The sequence below is a fragment of the Myotis daubentonii genome, chromosome X, assembly GCF_963259705.1.
Source record: "Myotis daubentonii chromosome X, mMyoDau2.1, whole genome shotgun sequence".
Classification (NCBI taxonomy): Eukaryota; Metazoa; Chordata; class Mammalia; order Chiroptera; family Vespertilionidae; genus Myotis; species Myotis daubentonii.
Genome location: NC_081861.1, coordinates 30,941,798 through 30,963,354, shown reverse-complemented (window position 1 = coordinate 30,963,354; position 21,557 = coordinate 30,941,798). Strand labels below are relative to the sequence as shown.

The 21,557-nt window shown below is 47.2% G+C and overlaps 1 protein-coding gene across 7 annotated transcripts in view; it reads right to left on the bottom strand.

Annotated features, from left to right (window-relative positions):
• Positions 1-21,276, bottom strand: part of ELF4 (E74 like ETS transcription factor 4) — a 46,374-nt gene extending 25,098 nt beyond the window's left edge. For 2 of the 7 annotated variants that reach the window (XM_059679537.1, XM_059679538.1), the window contains exons 1-2: positions 20,701-20,969; positions 14,488-14,590 (exon numbers count right to left, since the gene is read on the bottom strand). The gene's annotated coding sequence lies outside the window, so the exon portion shown is untranslated. Of the gene's footprint in view, positions 1-14,487; positions 14,591-20,700; positions 20,970-20,989 lie in introns of those variants that run through there. The other 5 variants (XM_059679535.1, XM_059679534.1, XM_059679536.1 and 2 more) reach the window with 3 other exon arrangements.
• Between the last annotated feature and the right edge of the window lie 281 nt (positions 21,277-21,557).

Genomic DNA, 21,557 nt, shown 5'->3' with positions numbered 1-21,557 from the left:
CCTTAGGGACAGAGTGAGCCTGGCCTTAGAAGACTGGGTAAGAGACTGGACAGTGACTGCTGAGGTCAATGTCCATCTGGGCTGAGGACCAGCCCTGGGTATCTTTGAATGGAAGGGCAGGGCAGGTAGAAGCAAGAGCCTGAGGAAAGTGACCAGCAATGGGGTTTAATTTGGAGGAGCAGGTGACACTGAGATCAATATCACTTCATAATTTTGCATAATTCTGTTCCTAGCATTAATGGACAGAAGCAACATGCCTGGGTTGTGGGCTCAGTCCCCAGTGAGGGGCATGCAGGAGGCAGCTGATTGATGATTCTCTCTCATCATTGGTGTTTTTATCTCTCTCTCCCTCTCCCTTCCTCTCTGAAATCAATAAAAAATATTTTTAAAAAGATGTGACATTTTCTGGGTGATGGAACAGAAAGCTATCACACTCCCTACCTGAGGCTGATTTGGTGTGATGACTTCCAGTTATAAATATCTCCCAGATGCCCTTGCAAGGTGGGGCTCCTAGCAGTGGGGCCCAGTGCCTGTGAGGAACCCTGGGCAGGTGACCGGCTCTGCCAGGCCTTCCCAAGGCATTGGGTCAGAGGAACAGTAGCATAGCAGCTCAAGGCCCTGGACCTCTGCCCAGTTGCCAGTCCTCCTGTGGACAGGTTAGAAATCCATGATGATGGTTCTAGAAGCCTTGATGCCTGGGATGGGGGCCTAGTAGTGGGTAGACACCATCACTTTGGTCCCCCTGTGGTAATATTGCTCCATGAGGTTCAAGTAGTGAGAGAAGCTAAGGGGACCCCCCACACTAGAAATGATGGTTCTGGGTGGGCCAACAAAAAAAATTATGGATGGGAAGATGGTCTTGATACCTCTGAGAGGTCATCCTCTTGTGCCTTTAGCCAAGGGCCTTGCCCAGCTAGGCCTCCTGTCAAAACAGCAGAATCCCACTTTCTCTCTCCCTACTCCCTCCACAACCCCTCAGGGCAAATATGACCCAGTGCCCCACTGATAGGGCTCTATAGCCCCCAAGGGGAGTGCCTGTTCCACACAATCCTGTTTCTCTACCCCTGGAAGTTGTAGTAAATACTGCTTCACAGCTAGTATTCAGGAAGTCAAGGAAGCCTCAGAGACAACATCTGGATGTGCACATTGGTTCCTGCCAGCTCCTCCCAACATCTGCAGTGCAAACCAAAGGCCAAGGTTTAGTTACAAGCCCAACTCAGTTGGTGGCACGTGTTTACAAAGCACCTCTAGCTCAGATGGAGCGTCATCCTGTGTACTGAAAGGTTACCGGTTCGATTCCGGGTCACGGCATGGGTCATGGCACAGGTCACAGCAAGTACCTGGGTTGCAAATCCAATCCCCATGGGGCATGTGTGGAAGGCAACCAATTGATATTTTTATCTAATTTCTCTCTCTCTCTCTCTCTCTCTCTCTCTCTCTCTCTCTCTCTCTCCCACTCCTCTCTCTAAGCATGGCCTCAGGTGAGGATTGAAAAAATAATAATAAATAAACTTTAAGAGAATAAAAAAGAAGGAAAGCACATCTAGATAAGGGGGAAGGGGTGGAAGCACTTGAGATCAGTGCCAACTCAAGGCAAGTGCTTTCGAGGCTGGCACCCATCTAAGCTAGTGCTGAGCCAAGGATGGCAGGGATGGCCAATGTGGCCTCAGCCATGGGCCTGTTGAGGGAGGGACAGAGGGGCAGGCGTATGTACTTGTTTAAATGTGAGCAAGATTTTCTTTTGCGCCTTCTGATATCACTTTAAGCTCTTCCCTCTGCTTCTGGGGAAGGGGGCCAAACAGTAAAAATTATAGGGTGACAGGGTGGAGCAGAGGGACTTACATTTATTGGGTACGAGCTGTGGGGCTCCTGTCATGCCAGGCACTTTACTATGTGGGCTCTGTCCTTTCATTCTTACAACAAAGTAGTCGGTCAGTGGCAGAGCTGGGGTTTAAGCCCAGGTTTATTTCCAAATATTTTGCTCTTTGAACTTTGTTTTCAGTGAAATCTCTTTTGGTAATAATCCCGCCTTAATAGTTCCATTTAAGATACAGAAGTGAGGCTCAGAAAAGATTAGGTAAACATGATCAAGGTCACGCTGTCCATTAAGAATGGCGGCAGAAGCCAGCCAACGTGGCTCAGTGATTGAGCATCAACCTAGGAACCAGGAGGTCACAGTTTGATTCCCAGTCAGGGCATATACTGGGTTGCAGGCTTGATCCCCAGTGTGGGGTGTGCAGGAGGCAACCGATTAACAATTCTCTCTTATCATTAATGTTTCCATCTCTCTCTCCCTCTCCCTTCTTCTCTGAAATCAATTTAAAAATAGAATGGCGGCAGAACTCAAACCCAGGCCTATGTAACCTTCATCTCAAAGTCCATGCTTTTCCCACTGCCCCGTGCTGGTGAGCATTTGTTCTGACCCAAAGTTCAGGCGTTGCTCACAACACCCAACTTTGAAGGCTCAGGGCCCCTATGATGTCCCTTGACAAAAGCTTCCCAAGCCGATGTCTCATCCCCCTTGGGACCTCAGTCTCAACCAAAGCTCCATATGATAACCGAATCCTAATTTCCTGGGCCAAGTCTGTACCCAAATGGTGACAAGTTGAGCCCCTGTGGCCAGCTGTGGAGGAAGGGTATTGTGGAGCAGGAGGCTTCCAGCTCTGGTATGAAGGAAACTGATGCGATTCCTGTACCTCAAGGGCCTACTGTTTCCAGAGAGTTCCTGGCTCCAGAGTGGCCATGGCATGGTCCCTGCCCCATAAATATACACTTGCTCTCGGCTGACATATATGTAAGTCTGAGTTCTTATCTCAGGGTGTTGGTTCATATGCTCATTCAAATATTTATGGAAAGTCAGACCTGAGCTCCTCAAGGGCTTACCACTGGATCCACTCTATTCTTCTCTATGGTGGGGTCTTTTCATATCTAAGTTCTCAGTAAGCTGGGTTAGCCCATCTGCCTGAACAATACCGCTGGGATTTCCCCCCCCCCCCCAATAAAACACACAAAACAAAAAAAACAAACAAAAAAAACCCCACACCTCTATAGCAAATGACTCTTCAAAACTGAGGCCCAGAGGTTGTAGGGAAAGGGGGAGTGACTGCTAATGGGTACAGTTCCTTTATGGGGTGATAAAAATATTCTAAAATGGATTGTGGTGATGAATATACAACTCTGTGAGTATACTAAAAGCCACTGAATCGTGTACTTTAATTGGGTGAATTATATGCCATTGAACTATATCTAATAAAGCTGTAATAAAAAACACAGACAAAAAACAAGACCCAGAGAGGGGTAGCAGCTCCCTCAAGGCCACACACAAGTTGACGTGATGGAGCAGCTCAGGCCGGACTCCAGGTCTTCTGAATTATGTCTCTGTGGCTCTCTCCTCCCACGAGCCTCACCATAACCCTACGCAAGGATAACTGCTGAGGTTCAGCGATTGTGCAAGGCAGGGCCAGCCCTATGCGTGAGGGTTGGCAGCTGGACCTAAAGCAACAGGGTAGGCAGTGGAAAATGCTCTAGGTTTTAACTAAGGCCTGCCATGAGCGTGACCAGGCCCCTCTCTGGATCCCAGTGTCCCCATGTGGAGAGTAAAGCAGATGAGTTTGGTGATCCCTTGCAAAAGGCTCTGTCAGCTCTGAGATGCTAATTATAAAAGCACTGCAAGATGGAATAAAATGGCATGTCAGCTATATGGTTCTCCGAGGGCTGCAGGCAGCCCTGGACACAATCAGGTGTTCCAATCGATGCTCCTCACTGCTAGTGATGACCAGGACCCTCCTGTGGCAGTCAAATTCTCTCAGACAATTCTACTGCTGCCTTTCTTTTGTTGTTTTTTGTTAATCCTCATCCAAGGATATTTTTTTTCATTGATTTTTAGAGTGAAAGGGGGAGAAGAAAGAGAGAGAGCGAGATTGGTTGCATCCCACACACGCCCCATCCAGGGCTGGGGGTCAAACCTTCAACTCACTCACGGACATGCCCTGGAACCGAACCCCTGACCCTTTCGGTGCACAGGCAGATGCTCTAATCATCGAGTTACATTGGCCAGGCCTCTACTGCTGCCTTTCTCCATGGGGGGTAGCTTAGTCCTGATTTCCTTGGAGCAGTACTAAGTGTGAGAATCACCTATAATAGAGACCCATTGATCTCGTCCTTTAGAGATGTCAGGAACCAGGTTCTTGGCCAGGAGCCCAGGCAGCCCCACCTTGTGCTGAGCTTGCCTCTGCAGAGGAGGGAGTGATCACTGATGGCTACTGGTCTAGCCCCCGCTGGACAGGATGTTTCCACATCAAGCCCCACTTCCTGCGGCTAGGCCGGGCCTCCGGTTCCCTCCTTCTCCTGCCATCTGGTCGCCTGCCCTCTGCCCCCTCCCCTCGCTGGGTGTTTACAGCCTGCCTTATCAGCCTGGGGAATCTGGGCCTCACCCTGCTGGCTGCCCCGCCCCGCCAGCCTGCCCAGGGCACTACCTGCTGTGGTTTCGTCACTACAGGCACTGTAATCTGGAGAGGCCCCCTCCTGTACAGGCAGGGGGGTGGCGTGAATGAAGGCTCACTACTGAAACCTGTAAGTTCATAGTGCTTTATGTACCTTGCCACCCAAACTGGAGGACAGCATGCTTTGTTTTTTTCTATAGTGTCTCTGTCTGCAGGCTATTGGGACAAAAATGAGGTGTTTAGGCTGCTGAGGAGGCTCTCTGGCCTGGAGTGCTTCCTTGGCTCTTTTGTTTTCAGTCACTAAGAGGTGAGGGGGAGGGCAGTGGTAGGCTGGAAGGCTAAACGTGGGGTGGAATGAGGGCCTGCAGGCTGTGTGCTGGGGGAGGAAAAGCTGGGGAGTCCTTGGGCATGGCCTCCACCAATCCATGCCCAGCCTTCAGAACCTCATGGGTCCCATGCTGTCTCCCTTCCACCCTGGGATCTGCACAGCCACCCAAAGGCTGAGGCCAGAGCTATCTACTGAGCGAGTTCAACAACTTTCTCCCAGAACACAAGGCTTAGATTTGAACCAAGGAGGGGGAGGGGCTGGGGACAGTAGGCAAATGAACATGCTGCAGGTGATGGATTTCCCTTCCAGCACTTGGGCTAAGATCCTGATAGTTCAAGTTCTGACCTGTCCACCGGCAGGTCCCACAGGGGCCTGCTAAAGCTGACAGGCCCCAGTGCAGGAATCAAAGCCACTGCCCAAACCAGGCTCATCTTCCAGGGGCTTTCATTTTGTTCACTTATAAATCAATTAAAATACATTTAAGCAGTAGATTGCAGCATTCACACTTAAGATAAAATGTCCTACTTCAGAGAAATTTGATGAGACTGTGTAAAAGCATACAATTGAATAGTTTGGGGCCTTTGGGTGGGAAAGTTTGGAAAAAGTCTGCTCAGACAATTTTGCCATTAATGGGCTATGTAACCACAGGCATGCTATGTCACATGGCTCTCACAGCCTTGGGTTCCCCTCCTCCCTCTCCACTATAGATCTCATGCTATCCAGAACTCCTCTCAAGCTTACTGACCCTAGTTGCAATCAGGGCTTCCACAGGTCTCCATCTCATCTCCCCAGGAATGATTTTCCCACTGCTCAGATGTATAAACCACTTAATGTTCATGTGTTAATGGGTTAATGTGTCACCTTTCTCCTTAACACAATTTCATTTGAAAAGGCCATCTGGAGTTGCCTTGCTTTAGCCTAAGGAGTGGCTCCCAGGCAACAGTGGAGCAGACCTGTGGACAGTGATTCAGGGGTGTCTCTCAATGGCTCTGCCCCTGGTTACACCATCAGCCAAGGAGCAAGCTGGTCTTCAGCATCACCCCCCCTACCCCACCCCACCCCGCACTCCTGGCCTTTGGTCTCTGTTAGGGAGCTGAACAGAGTGGATGTGAGAGCCTTTGACAAAGTTACCAACTAGGCTTGGTGCAGAAAGCCCACTTGCCTGGGTGTGAGGAAGATTAAGTTCCAGTCATGGCCCTGCCCCTCCTAGCTCCTCCCTCAGCCTTTGAGCTGATGCCAACTCCTACTCCAGGGCACACATTTAGATCTATGGCTGTGGCCACACCAGGCAGAGCTTTAGAGTCCAAACTCATCTGCTTGGTTTCCAAAGGTCTTTCACAGTCTGACCCCACCCTACCTACTCAGCCTTGTTTCCCATGATTTCCCAACTCAAGCCTGGGCTTCAAGCCCAGTGGTCTCCTCATGGTCCCCTGAGGGAACATTCCAGGCTCATTCACAGAGTTTCTCAGGCCTGCCATGCCCTTGCTGCTCTGTTTTGCTTAATCAAATAGTGCCCATCCAGCAAGGTCCCAACCAAGTTCCCCAAACCAATGGAACTGATCACACCCTGATAACTAGAGTCCACACCCATGGAGCCCCATTCTCTAAACCCCCATAGCCCTTAAATCCCACCACAAAATCTCTTAATCCTACAGGTTTTGAATTGTTTTTTAATTCTTGTGTATGTCTTTTTTCCCCAACAGGCAGTAAAATCCGTGGGATTAAAGCCTATCTCATCTTCTGACTCTAACACAGATCTGGACATTCACGAATTAAGTCCATGTAAATTCTTAGGCTAAGTAAGATCTCTAGAAAACAGACTCTAGGTCAGCGGTTCTCAACTTGTGGGTTGCGGCCCCTTTGGCGGTTGAACGACCCTTTCACAGGGGTCGCCTAAGACCATCCTGCATATCAGATATTTACATTATGATTCATAACAGTAGCAACATTACAGTTATGAAGTAGCAACGAAAATAATTTTATGGTTGGGTAACAACATGAGGAATTGCATTTAAAGAGCCAGAAGGTTGAGAACCACTGCTCTAGGTCCTGATAGATACAGTCTGGGGATAGGAATAGAGCTAGGGGCCAATGGTTTCCAGGCCTCTGTTAGGGGAAACACATACCAGCTAGAGTAATTTATTCCAAGAAGCATTGAGAAAGAAGTTAATGGTCCATCAAGTCATCATTAAAGCATGGTCCTTTTGTATAAAACCATTGACTTGACCCCAGGAATATTGGGTGCTGGTCTGATCACTAGACCCTTGGGACAGACTTCATAATGCCGGATCCATTTTAAGAGCTAAAATGATTCAAGAGAATTGGGTGTGCAGACAACCTTTTTTAAAAAAAGAGGCCTTTTGTTGTCTAGACAGATAAGGTTGAAAAGGGACTGGCGTCTATAAAATGATGTATGGAGCAGATAATCATGGACCGTTCACCAAAAATTGGTTCTTCTTCTACTCTGTTGGTGGGATTGTAAATTAGTGCGGCCACTATGGAAAACAGTATGGACATTCCTCAAAAAATTAAAAATAGAGCTGCCATAGGATCCAGCAATTCCACTTCTGGGTATTTATGCAAAGAAAACAACAACAAAAAAAGCTAATTTGAAAGATATATTCATTACAGTGTTACTAGTAATAGTAATAGCCAAGATATGGAAGAAACCTAGATGTCCATCAATAGATGAATGGGTAATACACACACACACACACACACACACATGCACACACACACACATTGGAATATTATTCGGCAATAAATAAGAATGAAATCTTGCCATTTGCAACAACATGGGTGGACCTAGAAGATATACTAAGTGAAAAAAGGCAGACAAATACTGTATAATTTCACTTATATGTGGAATTAAAAAAATTGATAAAACAAACAGACCCATAGATATAAGGAACAAGCCAACGGGGAGGAGAGTAAGGAAATGGGAATAAGACATAAGTAATTTAAAAAATTAAAAAATAAAAGGGTGTCTGGAGCAAGATATATAACTATAACTTAGAACACATCCAATCAGTTGTTTACAGATATAATATTCAGATATTTACAAAGGGCCATATATATTAGTTTGGTGCATTACAAAAAAATGGGTTGTAAGTGAAGGGCAAATAAATAGTCCTATTTTTCAAATGCATAGTAAAGTTAAGGAACTTTTTTTAGCTGAATCATACAAATGAAAAGATTAAGTATCTTCTAAAATGACAATAACATCAGGTTCATCCATGATTATAAAATAAGATCACAAAAGCATAGCCAAGTGTATCTGTTGCAGTTATTCATGTAAACAGGATAAATTCAAGTATAAAAAAGAGATGATATTGACAATCTAATTCTCAAATTCATATGAAATTTTAAATGACTTTAAATAGGCAAAAACATCTTTGTAAAAGAACAGAATCGAAGGGCAAATGCTACCTGATTATAAGAATGACTATAAAGCTACAGTAATCAAAACAATTGGTATTGGCATAAAGATAAACAAATAGATCAATCAATGACACAGAATATAGAGCCCTAGCCAGTTTAGCTCAGTGGAGAAAGCATTGGCCCGCAGACTGAAGGGTCCCAGATTTGATTCCAGTCAAGAGCATGTACTTCGGTTGCAGGCTCAATCCCTGGCCCTGGTCCAGGCGCATTCGGGAAGCAACCAATCAATGTGTCTCTCTTACATCAATGTTTCTCTCTCCCCCTTCCTTTCACTCTCTCTAAAAATCAATGGAAAAATATCCTCGGATGAGGGTTAACAGCAACAACAAAAGAAACAGAATATAGAGTCCAGAAATAAGTCCACATATACCAGTATAAGGACAACTGCAGTAGAATAATGATAGTGTTTTCAACAAATGGTACTGGAAAAACTGGGTATTTATATGTTAAAAAAAAAATGGATTTGGATCCACACTTCTCACCATACAGAAAAATTAACTTGAAATGGATCAAAGACCAAAATGTAAAGCCTAAAATTATAAAACTGCTCAAAGAAAACATTAGACAAAATATTCATCCATCAGAACACTATTAGAACTGATAGATGAATTCAGCAAAGTAGCAGGATACAAAATTAATATTCATGAATTGGTTGCATTTTTATACACCAATGACAAAACAGAAATTAAGAAAATAATCATATTTAAAATGGCATCAAATAAATAAAATACCTGGGAATAAATTTAACCAAGAAAGTAAAAGAACTGCACTCGGAAAAATGTAAAGCACTGAAGAAAGAAAGTGAAGAAGATACAAATAAATGGAAGCATACACTGTGTTCATAGATAGGAAGAATAAACATAATTAAAATGTCCATACTACCCAAAGCATCTAAAGATTTAGTGCAATCCCTATCAAAATAACAATGGCATTTAAAAAAAACAACTAGAACAAGTAATTATAAAATTTATGGAACCAGCACTAGCTGGTTTGACTTAGTGGATAGAGCAACAACCTTCGGACTGAAGGGTCCGGGGTTAGATTCTGGTCAAGGGTGCATGCCTGGGTTGCAGGCTCAATCCCCAGTGGGGGGCATGCAGGAGGCAGTTGATCAATGCTCTCCCTCATCATTGATGTTTCTATCTCTCTCTCCCTCTCCCTTCCCCTCTGAAATCAATAAAAATATATATATATTTTAAAAAGTAGTGGTATATGCCCTGGCCAGTGAGACTCATTGGGTTGGGAGTTGTCCCATGCACTGAGAGGTTGCTGGTTTGATTCCTGGTCAGGACACATGCCTAGGTTGCAGGCTTGATCCCCAGTAGGGGGCATACAGGAGGCAGCCAATGGATGTTGTGCTCTCACAATGATGTTTCTCTGTTCTCCCTTCCTCTCTCTCTCAAAATCAACAAACTATTTTTTAAAAGTGCTGGTATATATACAATGGAATATTAGCCTTAAAAAAGAATGAAATCTTACCATTTGGGGCAGCATAGATGGACCTAGAGCAGCGGTTCTCAACCTGTGGGTCGCGACCCCTTTGGGGGTTGAATGACCCTTTCACAGGGGTCGCCTAAGACCATCAGAAAACACATATATAATTACATATTGTTTTTGTGATTAATCACAATTCTTTAATTATGTTCAATTTGTAACAATGAAAATACATCCTGCATATCATATATTTACATTACAATTCATAACAGTAGCAAAATTACAGTTATGAAGTAGCAACAAAAATAATTTTATGGTTGGGGGTCACCACAACATGAGGAACTGTATTAAAGGGTCGTGGCATTAGGAAGGTTAAGAACCACTGACCTAGAGGCTATTATGCTAAATGAAATAAGTCAGACAGAGACAGACAAGAATGATTTCACTTACATGTGGAATCTAAAAAACAAAAACATGAACAAACAAAACAGAAACAGACTCAGATACAGAGAACAAATTGATGGTTGCCTGAGGGAGGAGAGCTTGGGGAGCTGGGTGAAAAGATAAGGGATTAAAAAATGCAAATTAAAAAGGGACGTAAAATACAACATAGGGAATATAGTCAATAATATTGTAATAACTATGTATGGTGCCAAGTGGGTGCTAGATTTATGGGGGATCACTTAGTAAAAAAAAATATATATATATATATCCACTATGCTGTACACCTGAAACTAATATACAATAATATTGAATATCAACTGTAATTGAAATTTTTTTTAAAGTTAAGAAATTTGTGACCTAGGGCTAGGTGAAAAATTCTTAGATACAACACTAAAAGCATGATCCATAAAAGTAAATTGATTAGTTGGACTTTATCAAAATTAAAATCTTCCACTCTTCAGAAGACACTGTGAAGAGAATGAAAAGATGAGCTACAGTCTTGGAGAAAATCTTTGCAAAGCATGTATCTGATAAAGGTCTTGTATCCAGAATATATAAAGTACTCTCAAAACTCAACTACAAAAAAAAAAACACAAAAAAACAAATCAATTTCCAATGGGCAAAAGATTTGAATGGACACCTCACCAAAGAGATATATGGGTGACAGATATGTACATGAAAAGATGTTCAACATTCTCAGTCATTAGGGAAATACAAATTAAAACCACAATGAGATACCACTGCATACCTGTTAGAATGGCTAAAGCTAAAAAGACTGCCCACGCCAAGTTTTGGAGACAATACAGAGTAATTGCAAATCTCATATACTGCTGGTGGGAATGTAAAATGGTACAGCCACTTTGTAAAACAGTTTCATAGTTCCTTTAAAGGTTAAACCTATAGCCTGGCTGGTGAGGCTCAGTGGTTGAGCGTCAACCTATGAACTAAGGTCACTGGTTCAATTCTCTGTCAGGGCTTGATCTCTAGTTGGGGGGGAGGGGCAGTGCAAGAGGCAGCTGATGGATGTTTCTATCTATCTTTTTATCCCTCTCCCTTCCTCTTTCTCTAAAATCAATAAAAACATATTTAAATTACCTTTTAAAAAAGTTGAATCTACAAATACTGTATGATTCAGCCATTAAACTTCCAGGTATGTAACCAAGAGAAAAGAATATATATGGTCACACAAAAACCTGTACACAGATGTTCATAGCAGCTTTGTTTGTACAGTGGGGCCTTAACTTACGAGTTTAATTGGTTCCGTGATGGAGCTCGTAACTCAAATTATTCGTATGTCAAATCAAAAAGTGAACAAGTGAGACACGTGATGCTGGGCTGATGTTGTGGTGTTCACTGTGACATTCGCTGCACCAACTAGCCATGGGGTATCTGAAGCTGGCTCATAACCCGAATTTTAGCTCGCAACTCAAAGCAAAAAATTGGCTGAGAGACGGCTCATATCTCGAAAAACTCGTTAGTCGGGACACTCATAAGTCAAGGCCCCACTGTATCACCAAAAACTGGGGCAGGGGGAGTGGCACGAAATGTTCAACTGATGCATAAAGAAACAATGGAATGCTACTTAGCAGTAAAAAGGAATGAAATACTAATGTATATAACAACATGGATGAGTCTTAAATATACTGGAGGGTAGAAGCCACACAAAATGAGAGTACATGCTATATGATTCCATTTGTGTAAAACTTTAGAGAATGCAAACTATTACAATGAGTAGTAAATAAGCCCTAGAGCTCTAGTGCACAGTATAGTGAATATAGGACAACAATAATCTATATATATAAAAGCCTAAGCAACCAAACAACCAAATGACTGAATGACCGAATGACTGGTTGATCGGTTGCTATGATGCCCACTGACCACCAGGGGGCAGACGCTCAATGCAGGAGCTGCCCCCTGGTGGTCAGTGCACTCCCACAGCCAACCTCCCCCAGCCGGACAACCTCCTGTGGCCCCTCCCCCGAGCCTGCCAGCCCCAATGGCCCCCATCAGCCCTAATTGCCAGCCAGGCCAAGAGACCCCACCCATGCATGAATTTGTGCACTGGGCCTCTAGTGTATTATAATCATCAAACTTGCTAATCGACTTAATCTCAATTACTCCAATCACTAAAAAGAAAGGATAATTATGTAAAGTGATAGAAGTGCTATCACAACAGCAACGATATCCCATATATGAATGTATCAAATAAACATGTTATACACCTTAAATTTACACAATATTATATGCCAAATATATTTCAATTAAAAAAGAAAATGCATACTAATCAATAGTGACAGAAAGAAAATAAGTGGTTGCTCAGGATGAGAACAAGGGCTGGCAAAGGTGCACAAGGAAACTTTGAGGGGTGATGGTTTCATGAGTATCTACATATGTCAAATTGCACACTTTATATATGTGCAGTTTCTTGTATGTCAACATTACCTCAATAAAGCTGTTAAATAAAAAGTTCCATTCCCCAGATGGATACAATAACAAGAGCAGTCTGTAATTTTACTAAGTCACATCACTATGTAACATAATTAAATTACTATGTAATTTAACAATGTAGAATTTTATTCTGTAACAACAGTAGAGACAAAAAGAAGCAAGAACACCAATGCTCTCTTAGAAAACACATTCTTTGGTGCCACCAGTAAAGATAAATTCCGAACCTTGGGACTTACTGGGTGTGCTGATTCTAGTGGGTTTGTGCTGTTTTATCTTTTTTATTTTTATTATTTTTTTTAAATACATTTTATTGATTTTTTACAGAGAGGAAGGGAGAGAGATAGAGAGTTAGAAACATCAACTAGAGAGAAACATCAATCAGCCGCCTCCTGCACATCTCCTACTGGTGATATGCCCGCAACCCAGGCACATGCCCTTGACCGGAATCGAACCTGGGACCTTTCAGTCCTCAGGCCGATGCTCTATCCACTGAGCCAAACCGGTTTCGGCTGTTTTATCTTTTTTAAAAAATTTTTTTGGTAATGTATTTTTATTGATTTCAGAGACGGTAGAGGGAGAGAGAGATAGAAACATCAGTGATGAGAGGGAATCATTAATCAGCTGCAGGGGCTTGAACCTGCAACCTGGGCATGTGCCCTTGGCCGGAGTAGAACCAGGGACCCTTCAGTCCGCAGGCCGACACTCTATCCACTGAGCCAAACTGGCTAGGGCAATGTGCTGTTTCATCTTTTGTTCACTCTCACGCCAGTGTTATTGTCCCACCTAGCCTGGAATATCCTTATAGCACAGCCAATGCTCATGTTCCTATTTTGAAAAGCCATCTGCCGTCTCACCTCCAGGACGCTTTCCTCAGTGAAGCTGAGGATGGAGAATGACCTTCCTCTAGATAAGCCATGGGCCCCACCATCACCCAACCAGTCTACAAATCTTAAAATGACATAGGCTGGTTGGCACTTCAGCTCCCGCCTGATGAGGGGCTACATGCATATGCATTGCTACAGCTCTAGATTTGGGTTTAGATCCTTCAGAGCAGGGAGCAGTACTTGTGTGTGAGTGCGTGCATGCATGCGTGCGTGCGTGCGTGCGTGCATGTGTATTAAGATTAGCATGGTGCCAAGGAAGTGGTCACCTAATGAGGCAGGTGTTTTCTGTGTTTCTAAAAGAATCAGCAAAGCTGAACTAGCCTCTCTTATCCTCTGAGGGCATTATGGGAAAAAGATGAATTATCTCTTAAATGTATGTCTAAGTACCTCCTTGTTATCAAGTCATCAGGAATTTGGAGAGATTAAGACTAATTGCCCACTCTCCCATCCCCTGAGGCCTAGCAATTCTAATCTGAGGGGCTGGACCAAGGGACTAAATGAAGTGGTTTCAGGGGTGGTCCAAGGGTGATCCAGTTTGTCCTGGGCCTCCTGGCCCTGTGGGTGGCCACAGGCTCCTCAAGCAAACACAACCCATTTGATAGCAGATGGAACCTCCAAGTTACTTTCTGGTAGGCCTTTGGAACTGGAATGGCCCAGCCCACTAGGAAGTCTTCTGGGCAAAGGCAGTGCCCCAGTTCTAACTCCAGGCCTCTGGGCATTGGTCTAGAATGGACCCACTATCTATTCTAGCAAAAGGAGGGAGAAGTGAGCAGTGTTGGCCAGTGGGCTCCCAGAATTCTACATTCATTAGTGTCAAAACAACAAACTGATGATTGCTAAATACTCACTAGGGGTGGAATGTGAGGCCTGCTCTCAAAGGAACTAACTTACTCTGATTCTTGCAGTGAATGATACCCAAGATAAAACTGGTAAAGAGATGAATATAGCAATGTTTTTTAAAAAATATATTTTTATTGATTTCAGAAAGGAAGGGAGAGGGAAAGAAACAGAGACATCAATGATGAGAGAAAAATCATTGATCAGCTGCTTCCTGCACGCCCCATACCTGGGATTCAGCCTGCAACCCGGGAATGTGCTCTGACCGGGAATCGAACCGTGACCTCCTGGTTCATAGGTCGATGCTCAACCACTGAGCCATGCCAGCTGAGCTGAAGATGGCAACGTTAATAAAATATTAAAGACAAGTTTCAGTCTACAAACACACACACACACACACACACACACACACACACACTTCTTTCACATGGCCTCCTTATCCTGTGTGATGGGAATGTTAACAAAAAGTTAGCAGGAAGATCTGGAAAATGGTTATAGGACTGTATACGGCATACCCTGCTGGCACTGCCAGAGAAGCAGTTGATCCCTGGAGCCTGGCAAAGTCAAGCGTGTGTTGAAGGGGAAATGATAACAACAATAACAGTAGCCACAGGAATAATAACAGCTAGCACATATTGGCAGGTTACTATGTGCAAGACACCATGCTGAGGGCTTTACGTGCATTATCTCCTTTAATCCTGACTCCAACCCTGTGAGGTAGGCACTGAGACCCAGAGTGGTCCACAGTCACATGGCCAGTAAGTGGTAGGTCTAGGATATGAAGGCAAAGGGCCTGTGCTCTTTCCTGCCTCTAGTCAGTATGCTTTCAAAAAAAAAAAATATATATATATATATATATATATATTTCAGAGAGGGAGAGGGAGAGAGAGATAGAAACATCAATGATGAGAGAGAATCATCGACCGACTGCCTCCTGCACACCACACACTGGGGATGGAGCCCGAAACCCAGGCATGTGCCCTGACCGGGAATCTTACCCATGACCTCCTGGTTCATAGGTTGACACTCAACCACTGAGCCAAGCCGGCCGGGCGATAATACGCTTCTTGAGAAGGATTTGGGGATAGAGTAGAAGAGGAAAGGAAGCTTCAGGAAGGGCAGGTGAGGCAGGAAGTGCCAGCACTGGAACAAGAAAGTGATCCACTAAGAAGATGGGAACCTCCAATGGATTTCATGTAAGGTGCCTTATGTCTCCTCCTTTTAATCAAATGTATAAAAGAAGGTACAAAACTGCCATTCTCTGGAGCATTTTCTCAATCTGTTGAGAAATTCTTCCTGGAAATTGTCATCAGTTTGGCTCAAATAAAGTCATAAAACTTCTTTACAGGTTTTCCCTGGTCAGTGTGGCTCAGTTGGGCATCATCTCATACACCAAAAGGTTGCCGGTTTGATTCCTGGTCAGGGCACATGGCTCAGTTTCAGGTTCTGTCCCCGGTGGGAGGTGTGCAGGAGGCAGCCAATCGATGTTTCACTCCACATCAATGTTTTTTTTCTCTCTCTCCCTCCCCCTTCCTCTCTCTCTAAAAATCAATTAAAATATTTTTTAAAAATTCTCTACAGGTTTGGATAATTCTGACATTGACAAAGGGGAGTGTGGAGTTTGCCACCTCAAAATATGCCTCTTTGGGATTTTGGTTATTTTAGACTGGTTAATTTGAAGAAAGGTCAGACTTGGGAGAAGCTCTGGAAAACCACTAGAAGTTACACTTTGTGAAGAACATTTACATTTGTAGGGGAAACCTCCATTTGTAAGAATGTCTCCCTGACTGGACCAGGCCTGCCTTTACTACCAATGAAGAAGGCAGGGTCTTAAGTCTGCATACCAATCTTATCCTTGTTTGCTGTGCTTCTACTGGTAACCTCCCATAACTGACTCTCGATCCTCAACATCTCTTTTGTCTTTAGTATTTAAGATGATGTCTTGTAACATTTTGGTGAGTTACTCAGTGTTCCAGGAGGCATGAATGTTATTAAACTTTAGTTTGTTTTCTTCTGCCAAATGAAGAAAGAGAGGAAGAAGGAGGAGGAGGATGAGGAGGAGGAGGAGGAGGAGGAGGAGGAGGAGGGGGAGAGGAAACCTAAGAAAAAGTTTGCTCAACATGGGCAAGCTGCTTAGTTTCTTGCTTCATGTTGGTCTGTCTGAAAAATGTTCTGGAGCTTTCCCTTGAAGACCCTCTGCATGAAACATCTTTCCTTGCTGCCCGACCCTCCTCCTTACCCTGGGAGCACGCTGGGGTCTCTTTGCAAAGAAACTCACCTTAGGATACAATTTCTTGTCCAAGAAGTCAGGGCACTCTGGTGTGCCCCTGTGAGGTTTCAGTGTGCTGGGAATGTGAACAAGAGGTCAGTGAAAGAGGAAAAGTGATGTCTGGAGGGCCATGTATGTGTCTAGGTGTTTATATCCAATTAAACCTAACAAGGGCAAAGTTCTCCTCTATGCCCAGCCATGGGAGACACAAAAGCAACAGAACAAATATATGGCTAACACTCGCCCTTGCCCAGTGGTCTGGGTGAATATGTTGGAATCTCCAGACCCTTTGGTTCCCAGATGGATGAGAAAATGAAAATCACTGTCTCCCACCTGAACCCCTGTGCTTCCAGAGAGCTCCCAGAAGCCTAGGGAAGGTGGGACCCAATAGCCTGTGGCTGCCATGAACACCTGTGACATGTCAGTTTTCCTGTTCCTCTGGTGCCCCCTATCTCTCTTTTCCCCTTTCTTCTCACCAGGGCCTGTGTGTATGTCATGGATCTGTGTGTGTGTGTGTGTGGATGTATGTGTATGAATGTGTGTGTGTGTGTGTGTGTGTGTGTGTGTGTGTGTGTGTGTGTGTATGTGTATGGGTCTGGGGTGGGGGGGTGTGGTGTCAAAATGAAATCCCCTCAGCGTGGGTGGTAGGGAAGCCTGGCCATCCTTTGTGTCTTATCAATACAGGCGGGGCTCCTGGTCTGAGCCAGGCACTTTATACCTCCTAGAGTGGCGACTGGGGTCTGCACTGAGCCACCCACACTGACTGACCTGGTCTTTTATGTGACATGCATTTACCAAACAATTATCCAGGCTTCCAAGGTCTGTCTGTGGCCAGGGAATAGAGAGCAAGGCGTCTTTTCTCTCCTTTCTGCCTAGTCAATTCTCCCCGCGCCGCCCCACCCCCTTCAAGGTCTAGCTTGAGGCTCATCCCTCACAAAGCCTTCCCTCCCTCCTCCAGCCACAGTTGACCTCAGAGCCCTGGCTGCCTCTGGCCCCTGCTCAGAGGAGCACAATTAGCACCTGACTGTCGCTAGTCTGGCTGTTTGTCCTAGCTTCTGATGGTTTTGAGTGTCTTAGTCATCTCTCCCCCACCGTCTCCTTGGCGCACCCCCACTCCACAGCACCTAGCACAGGTTGGACACACAGTAGGTGTTAATAAATGTCTGTTGAATCGAAACTCAGCAGTCCCTATGAGGTCAGAACCCTCATAAGCTCCCCGACCAGCAGTTCCTTGGCAACCAGCGCTGGGGCCCGGGCTACAGGGCATTAGCGGCAAGGCCACGATTACAGGCCACGAGAGGCTCAGCGGCCAGAGATTTGCAGGCAGGTTGGTGTTGATGAGAAAAGCCCCTTACACCTAGGAAAGCGCCCATGGGATTCTGGGTACTGTGGATGAGTTTCCTTTCTCCCCTGCAGAACTAGTTTTCAGTCTGAGAACCACAAAGGGAGTAAATTGGCAGTGAAGCCAGAAACCTCTTTGCAGTTTAGAAATCCCAGAGAGATAACCAAGCCCCGTTTGGGGTCAGGCCCAAGCCCGAGGAGATGAGGCTGCTCAAGGCCCTTCCCACCTCGTGGGGGGAACCTCCAGAAGGTACAAGGGGTATGACAGGCATGGACCCTGCCACTCCTTGGGTTAAGGGATGTTTGGGGGTAGCCCTAAATAATGTCAGCCTGCACTGAAACCCAACAAATGATACCACTGAATGCTTGCCAGCTGCAGCCCACGCGGGAACAAGGTCTCCCTTTATCAATCACCCAAATTCCAGGACAGGCCTGGGGGAGGGGGGCATCCAGACCAGAACTCAGCCAGGGTCCCTAGGCAAAGGGGTACCTAGCTCCCAGCATCGGCTCAAGGATTCCAGTCTGACTTTGACTTACAGTTATTTATATAGATGACCCAGCCACTCTCTCCACCCCTCCCACAACCCTCACCCAGACGCCCCAACAGCGGGTGGGTGGTGTCCTCTTCACCACATTTTCCTCACTGCCACTGATGCCTGGTCCTGGGACTAGCTCTCAGCAAATGTTTGCTGAGTTGAATCTGAGCTTTAGGCACTGTGTTGACAATATCATTATGTTAGTCTGTGCCACATACTGTTCTGATAATCGGTACAACCTGGTGAGGTAGGTCCCATTAGACAGATGAGAAAACTGAGGTATATAATTGACTGTGATCACATGGCTAGTAAATACGAAAGCTAGATTAAAACCCAGACAGTTTGGTTCTAGGGATTGGAAGGAAAATGAAAAAGTTGGGAGGGTGGTGAGGCCCAGGGCCAAACTTAGGAGCGGGGATTTCTCTGGGAAAACAGTCCCCCAGCCTTCGTCTGGCTGTGGATTCGTCTGGCTGTGGTTTCAGGGGACAAAAGCCCTGAATTTTGCAGGTTGGGGTATTTTGCACATCCTTTCAATTGGGCCTATGAACGACAAACCACAGCACCCTCATATTTAAGTCCCAATATAGGACAGAGGAGACAGAAGCTACTGTGCCACCTCTTAGCCTTAGGCAAGAGGAGGGTGGGTTTCAGGCCCCCAGCTTGTCCATGGGTGGGCGCCAGTTCCTGAGCAACCACCGAGCAAACAGTGCAGCAGTGGGAGGAATGCCAGACATAGTTGCAAACAAGCCACTCCTTAGGCTCACAGTGGAGGCTGGGTGAGGGTGGCAACGTGGAGCCTGCTCAACGCCCCCTCCCCCCCCAAGAAATCCCAGCCTTTGAACCCAGGCTCAGAGACAACCACATGCAAGGCAGCCTCTTCCTCACACGGCAGCAGGCCATAGAAAGTCTCCAGATTAATTCAGTCCCAAGATAACTCCCCGCTAAGTTGTTTCTGCTCTGGGTCCACTGAATTAATGGTAGGAAGCGCCTTATAACCGGCCAAACCCTGTGTAACTAACTGTGAGGAGGGGTTTGCATTCTTGCCAGGCATACGTGTTCCCTGGACATTTTCAGGGCCAAAGGGGAGAGCTAGATCTGCTCCCTTCATCCCCCTCCCACCTGGCACTCAGGCCAGGGGTCAGCTCTTAGGGGGTGAGTCCCTGATGGGCGTGCCCACCAGCTGTTGGGGCCCAGCAGCAGTGGCTCAGGCCCTGGGGTGGTGACCTCACTTCCGCTCCTACCTCCCCACCTCCCCAGCACTCCTCCCATTTGAGGCCCCACCAGGCAAAAATCGAGAAGTCCAAGGTTAACTGTTCCTCCCCATTTTAAGAGCTAATTAAAATGATTAGCCACAATGAACTGTCAAACATTAACCAGAAGAAGCTGCAGGACCAGACAGGCCTCAATCTCAGGCAGAGGGATGGGGGGCAGGAATCAAAAGGCCATCAAATCCCAGGGTTGGGGTGTGGTGGTGGTGGGAGCAGCCTGGGAGAACGAGGCTGAGCCAGGTGCCAAGGGGTCAGGAGGTGATTCTGGTCAGAACTGCACTGTCCCTGAACTCAGTCGGGAGGAACCGGACGGCAGAGTTTGGGTGCGGTGGAGGGACCAGGAATTCATAAAGCCACTATCGCCTCAGCAGTCTCCAAAAGCACGGCGCTGTGGGCAGGGGATCCCGCGCTGTGTGCCTGCAGAGTCCCCTGGCCGGCAGCAGAAGAAGGAACTGAGAGGCGGGAGAGCCAGAGAGCGGGAACGAGGGAGAGGGAAGGCTGCAGGGAGGCTCGCACGCAAACTCCGGCCCCCACCCCCACCCCCGCCAAGAGGTCTCTATTTTGGCGATCCAATTATTCGTGTGTGTGTGTGTGTGTGTGTGTGTGTGTGTGTGTGTGTATTTTACCCTAAGGCGCCTGGCCCCAGAAGCCCTATGGGCCGCTGGATCAATCTAACAGCCCCGCCACGGACCCGCCCAACCTCCCACTCTCAGACACCCAGCTTTTGGGGGACCTGTTGTCGCGATCGGTCCCGTCCAGGGACCCGGGCTGCCCAGGGCGCAGGAAAAATGACCCTCCCCCAACCCCACCAGTGGAAATCGATTCCGATTTTAACCTGGGATCGGGACCCGGGGTTCCACAACACACGCGGCGGGGCGAGGCAAGGGCGGGACTCAACACGCTGAGGCTCTACCCCCCTTCCCTGGGCCCCCAACCCCGACACTGGGGGCCCCGGGGCTCTGGCTCCCGCCCTCGGACAAACTTTTCGAAGTCTCCGAAGGCTCAAAGAACCGGCGCCATCGACGTACCTGAGCTGAAGTGGGATCGGTCGCCGAGCCGGGATAGGTCGCCGTGCTCCCCTCCCCGCTCCGGGGGCCGAGATCACGGGTCCCCAGCCCCGCCAGCCCTTCCTCTCCCTGGAGAAGCCGGGCCGGGCAAGTGGCGCCGGGATCTCGGCGCCGGCGAAAGGAGAAGTGGAAGTTGAGCGCAGCGCCTGGTCGGTCCCCGCGGCCGCAGGGGCCAGCGTCCGCCTCCCTCTTTCCTTCCCTCCTCTCCTCCGGGTCCGCCTGCCCCCGCGGCCCCGCGCCCGTGACTCACCTCGGCGCGGGGGCAGGCTGGTCCGGGCGGGCAAGGCGCAGGGCTCTCCCACACGTCGCGCCGCCAATGGCAAGTTAGAGGGCGAGATGCAAATACCAGGTGAACCCACGGCGCCCCTGAGAAAACGACTCCGGGGGGCAGGGTGGACTCGGGAGGGTCCAGGCGGCCGGTGGGGGCGCCCGGGGAGGGGGCGCGAGCCAGCGGAGACCTGCGCTGAGACAACCGAGCGAAAGGGGAAATTGCACCAGAGCCACACACGTCCCCTCAGGCGGCGGCTGGGGCGGGCGCGAAGGAGGCTGGGTGGGAGGGAGGGAAGAGCTGGAGGGAGGGACCGACGGGAGGGACCGCGGGCGGGCGGGGTGAGGGAGGGAGCGAGGGAGGGAGGAGGCGTCGTGGTGGAAACAGCGCCCCTCCACCCCCGGCCCGCCGCTGTCGCCAGCACGGCAGGAGGAGCCGTGCCAGGGGCCCGCGAGGCCTCTCCTTCCCCTCCCGGCTCGCAGGCCCCCAGGGGACGGCGAGGTCAGGGCTCCCCCCAGAGAGCTCAGCTCGAGCTCTGCCCTGGCCCCGG